Raw genomic sequence first — 9,467 nt, 5'->3', positions numbered from 1 at the left:
TTTTCTATTTTCTTATTTGGTTAGTTAAGCACATTTTGTCAAGGACAAAAGATCTAAGTAGTGTTTGGAGCATAATAAACAAATTTTCAGTTGTTTGCTTCATATATGTATGACAAAAGATCTAAGTTGTGTTTGACTTTATATTAAATTATGTTTGCTTAATACCAGAATGGCTCTGAGGGCATCAAATCTTATTATACAATGAGTTTAGTTAACCTAAAAATTTGTGGTCAATGGTTGTCTTCGACATGTTGTCAATATGCCACAGAATTCGAACAAAGGTCAGTGTTCCTTTATGATGTGGCTGCAGAAGGTCATTTTTGCAATAACATTGGCTTTGTGTGAATTCGTGCTTTTATTTTTTTGAAAAGTGTTCCTTCCACAACCAGCTACATGGAATTCCATTGTCCACCCAACTATGATGTTCCTGCATGCACTAGGGGAAATTTGACAATGTTAGAAGTTGTAGTTGTCTTATTCTAAAACCTGCTTCCGCATTTTTCTCATTCATTATTTTTATACCCATTTAATTTTAAGCACGTTAAATTGAATGTTGTTATTTTCTTTGTCGTTAATTTCCCTATGCTATTGTTGTCTTGTTCATTAACATTGCAATGTTCTCATTTTCTCGTAGAATTGAAGATATATTCTCATTAAGTGGGTATTGACTGCAGGAAGAGGCTTCTTCATTCTCTTGCGTTGGTTTTTAGTTGTATAATTGCTTCATCTTCGGTATGTGTTTTAATGAGCTCTTTCCTCTTCTTTATTTTTATTTTTATTTGTAATTATTATTATTTTTGGCCATGTTGGTGGATTCTGAACTGGTTTCCTCCTTGCCTTTATTTTGCTGCCTTGTCATTAGTTTGGATGGGTAGACTGTTTTTATTAATTCTACAACATAGAATCTTGTTTGTATGTTTCAACCTCTTGAGACTTTATGATATTTGAGCACAAATGTACCTTGACATATAGATATTTATTTTTGATTTGTGGCATGAGATGTGATGATTTATGATGGATATTAACCAATGTAAATTGGAATGAAATATGATAAAAATGGAATGAGAAAGGATTGAGATAATGAGAACATTGGTTTTGTTATACTTCCACTCTCTTAGATTTAGATTTTGAGGGTTTTCATTTTTTTTTTCTTTTAGATTCTACTTGCGAAGGATCTTGCGCTGTCTGTAGCTTGGAAGGTAAGGTGTTCTAGGAATTTTTTTTCATCAATATATTTAAATCGATCTTATTCAATTTGCAATTACTAGTGCAATGGTATTGATTTTTTAATTTGTTAATAAAAATAAAATTTCACCTTTCTACTTCAAAAGCCAAATGCTTAAAATTTTAATTTTGCTGTCCACACACAAACTGACTCACTTATAGCTTATATAGACCTACATATTTTTCGCAGAACACAAAAACACATTAGCAGTTTAATAGCCAAGATACATACACCCAAGATTAGTTATTATTAGCTTTTGACTACTTTGAAATTTTTTATTGGTTAATTGAGAATTTTACTTGTTTGAGGTACAAGATAAATATTTATTGAAGTTGATAGGGTTAGTAACTTTGTAAAGTGATTTGAAGACTAACCTTTTTTACTTTTATTTTTTATATGACTTGAATTTCTAATTGAGTTGGATACCAAGCTTTCTTTTGAATCATGAAGAATTTTCTTCAATCTTGTAGTGTCATGAAACCTTAGCTGCAACAGAAAAAGGAAACCAAAAAAAAGGAATTAAATTTTTTAAACAAACTTGTCCTCATCTATGAAAATGCGATATCTATTTCTCATTATTAGCTTGTTGTTATCTGCTATATTGTAAATATGCTTTATTTTATGTATTGTTAATAAATAAGGAAAATTAGCAACATGTGCATTCAAGTGATGTCTCATATATTTTGCACCAAGAATGACTCTGAAATAAATTTCCAAGTCAAATTGGGAGGAGTCAGATGCAAAAGTACTTTGAAGAAGCAGCGCAAGTGCTGAAGCTAGATTCATGAGTTGACATAGTGGCTGTTTGGAATCTTCCTAATATTTTTGGGTGCTATATGTAAATATTGTTAGGAAAATTATTGTTGATTTCCTCTTTATTTATTTGTTTATTTATTTTGAATTCAAAAATATGTAAAATTTACATTTTCGATAAATTTGTGTATAAGCTCTCTAGTTTTTGTAAGTGGTAAAATATATGCTATTTTGTGAGGACAATGTAATTATTTAATCCTTATTGGAGTTTGTGTTGAATTAATTGAATTTCTATATTTGTTAGTTGAATTTTTTTTTATATATATATTTGGATGAAAATAGAATTCTGGTTAATTTTGTTATTAAAGATATTTCATTGTATTCACAAACTGTTATGGTAAAGTTTTTTTTTTTGTAATTGCCAACTCTTTGATAGCATTTCTTGAACACTATGATATACTTTTCATAGTTCAATGAATTCAATAAAAAATGTAAATCTTAGCAACATGACCACCAAAGAGCTTTAGGCCACCAATTGTTTTTCTTTCTTTTGAGAAGGTTGCTAACTTGATCAAACACTAGTTTGCAACTAATTGCATCTATGATGCATTTTACAAACCTCTTAAATGCAAAAAAATATAATTTGCAACAAGAACTATGTCAACATTAAAAGAATAATTGGATTATGCAGACAATTGATTTCCTCTCAATTGAGTTGACATGACAAATGGTTACATAATCGATTACACAATCAATTATAAACAGTTTGTGTGTACTTGGTTTCATGAATGTCCCATATAAGTACAATTGATTGTATGATCAGTTGGCTTGCAAATGTGTTGTGGCTCATATATATAATCAATTCAATTGCCATAGTCTACTTGGGCAAGGACTTGTGGCTTGTATACATAATCGATTGCCCTAAAAAAATTGGTCTACAGTGTTGGTAAACTTGCCATAGCCTAATGCAATCTCAACGAATTTTCAATGTGATTAACTAACATCAAAGCACAATCTCACTTGATTGGTAAGGACACTAGATTAGCATAACACAAAATACATTAACAAACACAAACAAGATTATCAAAACCCATTTTGATCCAATCACAAACATTGTCAATACAATTCAATTGTTATATGGAAACCATTGCCAAGAATCACAACCCAATCCAGAAAGAGTCATGAAGTCAATCTGCGAAGACATGGCACTTGTTCAGATTTACACTTGCAAATAAGAAATGGCATGCACTTGTGCGTATTTAATGCCCAATTTGATGTCGACGAACCTGTACTAGTGCTCCTTCAACAAGCACTTCAATTTATACTCTTTTATCTTCTTGCATACTATTTCTCTTCAACTTGCTTTCACAAAACCTACAATGACTAAATATCTGTTTTGATCATTCGTCTTTTAGAAATCTAATTCAAAGACACGCATTTGATAAGAAAAAAAAAATAACAAAAGAATGGTCTAGTCACTCATCACTATTGATCCTTTTTTTACTAAAAGAAGTGCCAAAATTAAAAATAAGAAAAAAATTCAAATAAGAAAAAACAGAACAAAGAAGAAATGAAGATTCAACAAATGCTTCTCCAAATTAAATTCATGAGTTAAAACTCCATTATACATCACTTGTGAGTCAAGATTTCACACCTAAACTTAAAGAAGCTATTTTTTTTAATTGTTTCTTGTGAGCCAACAGTTTAATAACATCAATGACAATTCTACATTATGCATTCACATTGCAACTACTATAGAATTCACAAAAGCCCCATAAAAAAAAAAAAGAATTTAAATAAATTCTCTTAGTAAGAAGAACCTCAAGATGGCCTTGAGCACAAACTAGAAAATTTTAGCCTCTGCACTAAAGATTAGAGGAACTAGGAATAACCACCAAAATAGAGGAACTAACACAATGGAACCATATAATCTTTAGGCCTTTCTAGAATATATATACATCTAGCAGCCATTATTGAGCCAATAGAGAAACTAACTTGTGAATGAGCCTCATTCATTGCAGGGAAAAGGTTTGTGAATGACTATCAAATATAATTGAAATAGCAAACAGAATAAAAAAATCCACCTCAATATCTTACCATATCGTGACCAAATGTAAGTGGAAGAATTTCCTGCGAGAGACAGTCTTTAATTTTCAAAGCATTTGGTTAAGTGTTCTGTTTTAGAGTACAGAAACCATTTGGTTATGTGTTTAGTTTTAGAGTAAACGACAACAAAGTTTTAGGATCCAAAACCTGTAAAAAAAAAAAAAAAAAAAAAAAAGAAAAGCCAAATATCTAGGAGAAGATTCATATTAGGTATAGGAAAACACCCCACCAACCTTGGCCAACTACTATTTTTTTCTCTTTAACCCCTCTTTAAAATCATTGACTCTCCTTGGTAGCTTCCTTTGATTTTCTAAAGCAAGGGTTCAAAACTCAAATCTAAAGGTATGCGATAAAACAAAGTAGACATAAACATTTGAGCAAAGATCTAATACCCACAAATCATAAAGGACTGTAAACATAACCAAAGGTTAGACCAAAGGTTAGACCAAACATCTCTATAGGAATTAAAGAGCTTCTTGATTCTAATGTGGCTGTGTGATACCATGCCCAAAATTTACATTCCTTTCACAACACAACAAAAAGTATTATTAAAAGAATTCCTATTAAAATTTTGTACTTGAAAGAAAGTACTATTAAGTCATATTAGATGCGTGTGTATATATTATCCAAACTCGTTTGATGCCGTAACAAGATATCAAACAACTGAAATAGAAATCAAGATCCAAAGCCAAAAGTGAAGCATAGACCATATCTTGGAATTATCAAGTAAAGCTTGGATCACAAATGAATATTCCAGACCTATACATAATGAAGTTTTAACATATGCTTTACTATCCAGCAAAAGAAAATGAACACGTTTTAGCACAACAAGGCCAGACAAAGCAAAGGCAATCTAATGCAAAGGAAGGCCAAGGCCAACACATCCAAGCCCAAGGAAATCCAAGGCCACCCCAAGGGCAAGGAAATGTAAGGCCACCCCAAGGACAAGGCCAAAAGGCAAAGCTAAGGAAGTTTAAAGCCACCAAGGTCAAGGCAAGCAAAGGCCACCACAAGGTCAAGGCCACCAAGGGTAAGACAACCAAGGGCAAAGCCAAGGTTGAACAACAAGAAGCAAGGTCACTAGGACCAAATCCAAACAACTTTTTAGAAAATAATTAATCAATATTGCTATGATTGACACTTATATGAACATTATCATGGCATATCAATATCACCATAATCACTAGCAATGCAGCCACTGCCTCTTCTTACCAAAAAATCACGGACATGTGACACAATGAATATGAGATGCACACGACACTTTTTAAAAAATGTCAAACACTACATATGGGGACATGCACATAATATATAATTTTATATATTTATTATATGCTATAATTTATGATTCCAAGATAAAATTTGGCCATAAACCCCTCCTAGCTTCCTTTTCTTGTTAAAAAGACAAAAAAAAAAAAAAGTACTTTCAAAATCTCCTCATTATTATAACGTCCTATATGAAGGACAAAAAAAATATAATACTTTCAAAACCTCATAATTATAAAGTCCTATATGAAGGACAAAAAAAATATAGTCCTTTTCTTGTTAAGGTTAGTAATCTCTATGAAGTCCGCTCCAAATCATCTGATTCAAGTGTTTAAGCTAGGTGTATGAAAGATTTTATCCTTCAATAATGGACCAAGAATGGAGGAATTTCCAAGGGCTAGGACCAACAATTTAGAAGGCAATGAAATGGGGGGAGAGGTTTTCTTGGTTATGCAAAATCCCATAATTTCTTTATCTATATTATTCTTTAAATAAATATCGTGCTACCCTACACCCGTCAGTACTCTACAATTGATTGAAGTGTCCTTGTAATAATATAATCACACCAGCCTATGTTCTATTAGCAATTAAAAGAAAGCAAAGAGTACAAGACACCAACCAATGTTCTGCTATCTATTAATTAAAAAAGACAAATAAATAAGCACACCCACTAGTCCTATACTAGAAATTAAAATAACACAAATAAATAAGCATAATCGGCGAGTACTCTGCTATCAACTAAAATCAAATTAACAAATTTTAGCACACTTGTGCCAGTGCTCTAGCATCAATTACAAACAAAAAAGAATTTTAGCACACCCGACAGTGCTATGTACAGTATAGCTCCCTGATGAGAACATTATATATACATAAAAGAGTAAAAAGCACACCCTCTAGTAACTCATGAGAACTTAAAAGAAATTATACCTTTGCTTGTATCAAAAGAATAAGAAATTGAGGACCTACGACAATGCTTTGCTACCAATTAAAGGCAAACAAATAAATAAAGCACACCCGCCAATACTCTGCGATCAACAAAAATCAAATTAACAAATTTTAGCACACTCGTGCTAGTGCTCTAGCATCAGTTACAAACAAAAAAGAATTTTAGCATACCCGACAGTGCTCTACATAGTATAGCTCCCTAATGAGAACACTATATACATAAAAGAGTAAAAAGCACACCCGCTAGTAGCTCATGGGAACTAAAAAAAATTATACCTTTGCCTGTATCTGAAGAATAAGAAATTGTGGACCTACGACAAAAGGCAACAACAAGTGAAGATGTGAGTTAGTACATGGCACTTGAAGCTAGTAAAATGATTTTTAATATAAATGTGAAGACATATCGTAGCTAGGAGACTTAAGAGCAAATTATAGACTTCAAAGCAAATAAATATAATTAATTATGATTTTTGAAATGATCGTAGGTGCCATGGTTAACCCTAGCCACTCCTTGGGTCCGCCGGTGACTTGAGTAATGTAATGAGTAATGTTTATCTCCTTTCTAGTTTGATGGAAATCTTTGATAAGGAATGCCCTGGGGTTAGTTTTGGAGAATTTGTTTATGTAACATTGAAAAGTAGATTTTAAAGGGAGTACATTAAGTTCTTTCAAAAATTTAATAATTAAAAAAAAAATCTATTTGTCAGAAATTGGAAGCTGCAATTATAGTTCACATTCCCTTTTTCTCAGCTAGTACTGAACCAAGCAAACATATAAGACTAGTCTAATAATAGTTCATAAAATATGTTTCTAAATTCCAATTTCTATAAGGCTTGTCATTTCTGGGGTAATTCTTTTAGTGAATAAACATAATTGCCTGAGTCAAGTTTCCTCGTTGAATCTTAGGACATTTTTTTTCCCATTCATAGTCATTTGACTTGGCAAAAGCTAGGAGTATTTTGGCAATAAGAGAGAAGTCTCAAATCACAAACCCACCTAACCTTGTACTTACCCACCTTGCTACTATGTGTGCACACATGCAATCTAGAATAACCATAGAACTCTTGAACAAAAACAAAACCAAAATAGAATATCCATTTTCAAAATCGTAAATCCCCTTGAATGAAAATAAGCATCAACCAAAAAGATTGGAGGTTAGATTTCTAGAAAATAAACTTGGAACACAAAATTTAGGAACAGGAAAAAAAAACAATGATGGTGAAAGTCGAAAAATCAATGCAGGTTTAAGAACAAAACATATGATGTCATTCTTGAAGTACATCAAAATATTCAAACAATTTAACAAAATTTACAAACACTACAAGTAGATAAAAACACAAAACCACATGTACTATTCTTAAGGGTAAAACACTTGATATAAAATTCTATCAACATTTAGCACTTAAATAAAAATCAAAACCAAAATCTCTCTATCTCATATGATCATCTATTTTATATAGAGTCAATGTTCTATATGTAATTATGTGGCCACTCTGTTCCTTGGGACAACACTTCGGAAACTTTAAAATCTACTCAAAATAGTAAAGGGTGCTGACTATTGTTATTTCGAATTTGGATAATGGTGTTCATGGTGGGTTCAACAAGAGAAAGAACCAAAATACTGGGGATGGTGTGTTATTTCAAGTATTCTCAAAGCGAAACCCAACAATAATTTTATTAAAATTATGAAGTAATGAATGTAACTAGTAAAGGCAACAAATTAATTTAATATCTAATTTGACATAAAATTGAGTTTGGCATAAGAAACTCATAAAATCCATCAAAATACAATAATTTCATAAGGTTATTTGTACACAAATTTCAACCAAAACTAACTTGAGCATGATACCCAATTCAAGGTAATACAGTATCTCACAATAAAAAATAATAATTGCATAGGATCATATTCTCTCTCTCTTTTTTTTTTTGATCAACAAACAAGAGAGCACTTTATTAATGATAAAAGAGACGTACAACAAAACCAACAAGTAGGAGCAAAAATTGCATCATAACAAATCCATCTCATCCCAACTAGGTTGAAAGAAAGCAAAATCATGTGCAAGCTCCACCAAGAGAAAACAAAGTGGTTTGCAAGAGACCAACTATAGCAAGAGGAAGGAAAGAAAAAAAAAAAAAAACAAAAGAAAAAAAATTAAAAAAAAAAATACAAAACCATACGCCTGCAGCCCAACACTAAACCCCAATGACACCAAACTACCATAAGGCATCCCGAAAGCCAAGTAAACAAAGGCAATAGATCAACATAGGGCAAAGGTGACTGACAATAACACAGCAGCAGCAACAAAAAAACAATGTGATGATCAACCTCACAACATCATCAAGCAATATTTAATTTCAGCAGCAAACATTAAGGCACCAAAAATTCAATCTCAGCACTAAAAGCAGTTCACAGCTTCATGTTCTTTATGTCTCCTTTTTTCATTTTCCATTTTCTGTACATGAGCATGGATGATTTTGGCTCTTCTTAGTTAAAGCTTTTTTTTTTTTTTTTCTTCTTCTTCTATCCAACAATAAAGGAGATGACAAAGGAAGCTATACATAAAAAAATCAAGTCAAACTCATCAATTCAGTTTTGTGCATTTCCCTTTTTGTTTTTTGTTTTTTGTTTTTTGTTTTTTTTTTTCACTAACAACCAAAATGAAGCATTAATAACCAAAGCAACAATCATACATGAAAATTCCTAGAACCTCAATACAAAAAGCAAATTCATGGGAATAATTATAACATTTGAAGGGGCTAAATAAGAAATGGGTCGGACCCAAGCCTTGGGCCGGTCCAATCCCCCAATAGATGAGCATGTGGGCAACCCAACTAAGCCTAGTTCCATTACTAACATTCCACCCAAGTCTTCAAGCACTTGGGCCCAACTCGCAGTGGAAAGGCCAGTCCAGCTACGATACTGGACTAGGGCTGAGCTGCAGGACCTATTTTATGGGCCGAACTGATGGGTTGAACCCATCATCAGAACCAAAGTAGGCCGAATCCGTACACAAATATCTTAATGGGCCAGCCCATCCCAACAATAGCCACGCAAAGGGCCGAGCTGAGGTACAACGGTGCCGAGCTGAGGAAACCTCTCAAAGAAACGTGGAAGCTATGAGTATATGCATGTGCAAGTTGCCACCTCAGCTGGTCCTCTACACCTAGAATCACG

The sequence above is a fragment of the Camellia sinensis genome, chromosome 2 (assembly GCF_055761805.1).
Source record: "Camellia sinensis isolate YWXY chromosome 2, ASM5576180v1, whole genome shotgun sequence".
In the NCBI taxonomy this organism is placed as follows: domain Eukaryota; kingdom Viridiplantae; phylum Streptophyta; class Magnoliopsida; order Ericales; family Theaceae; genus Camellia; species Camellia sinensis.
This window is presented reverse-complemented; position numbering follows the sequence as displayed.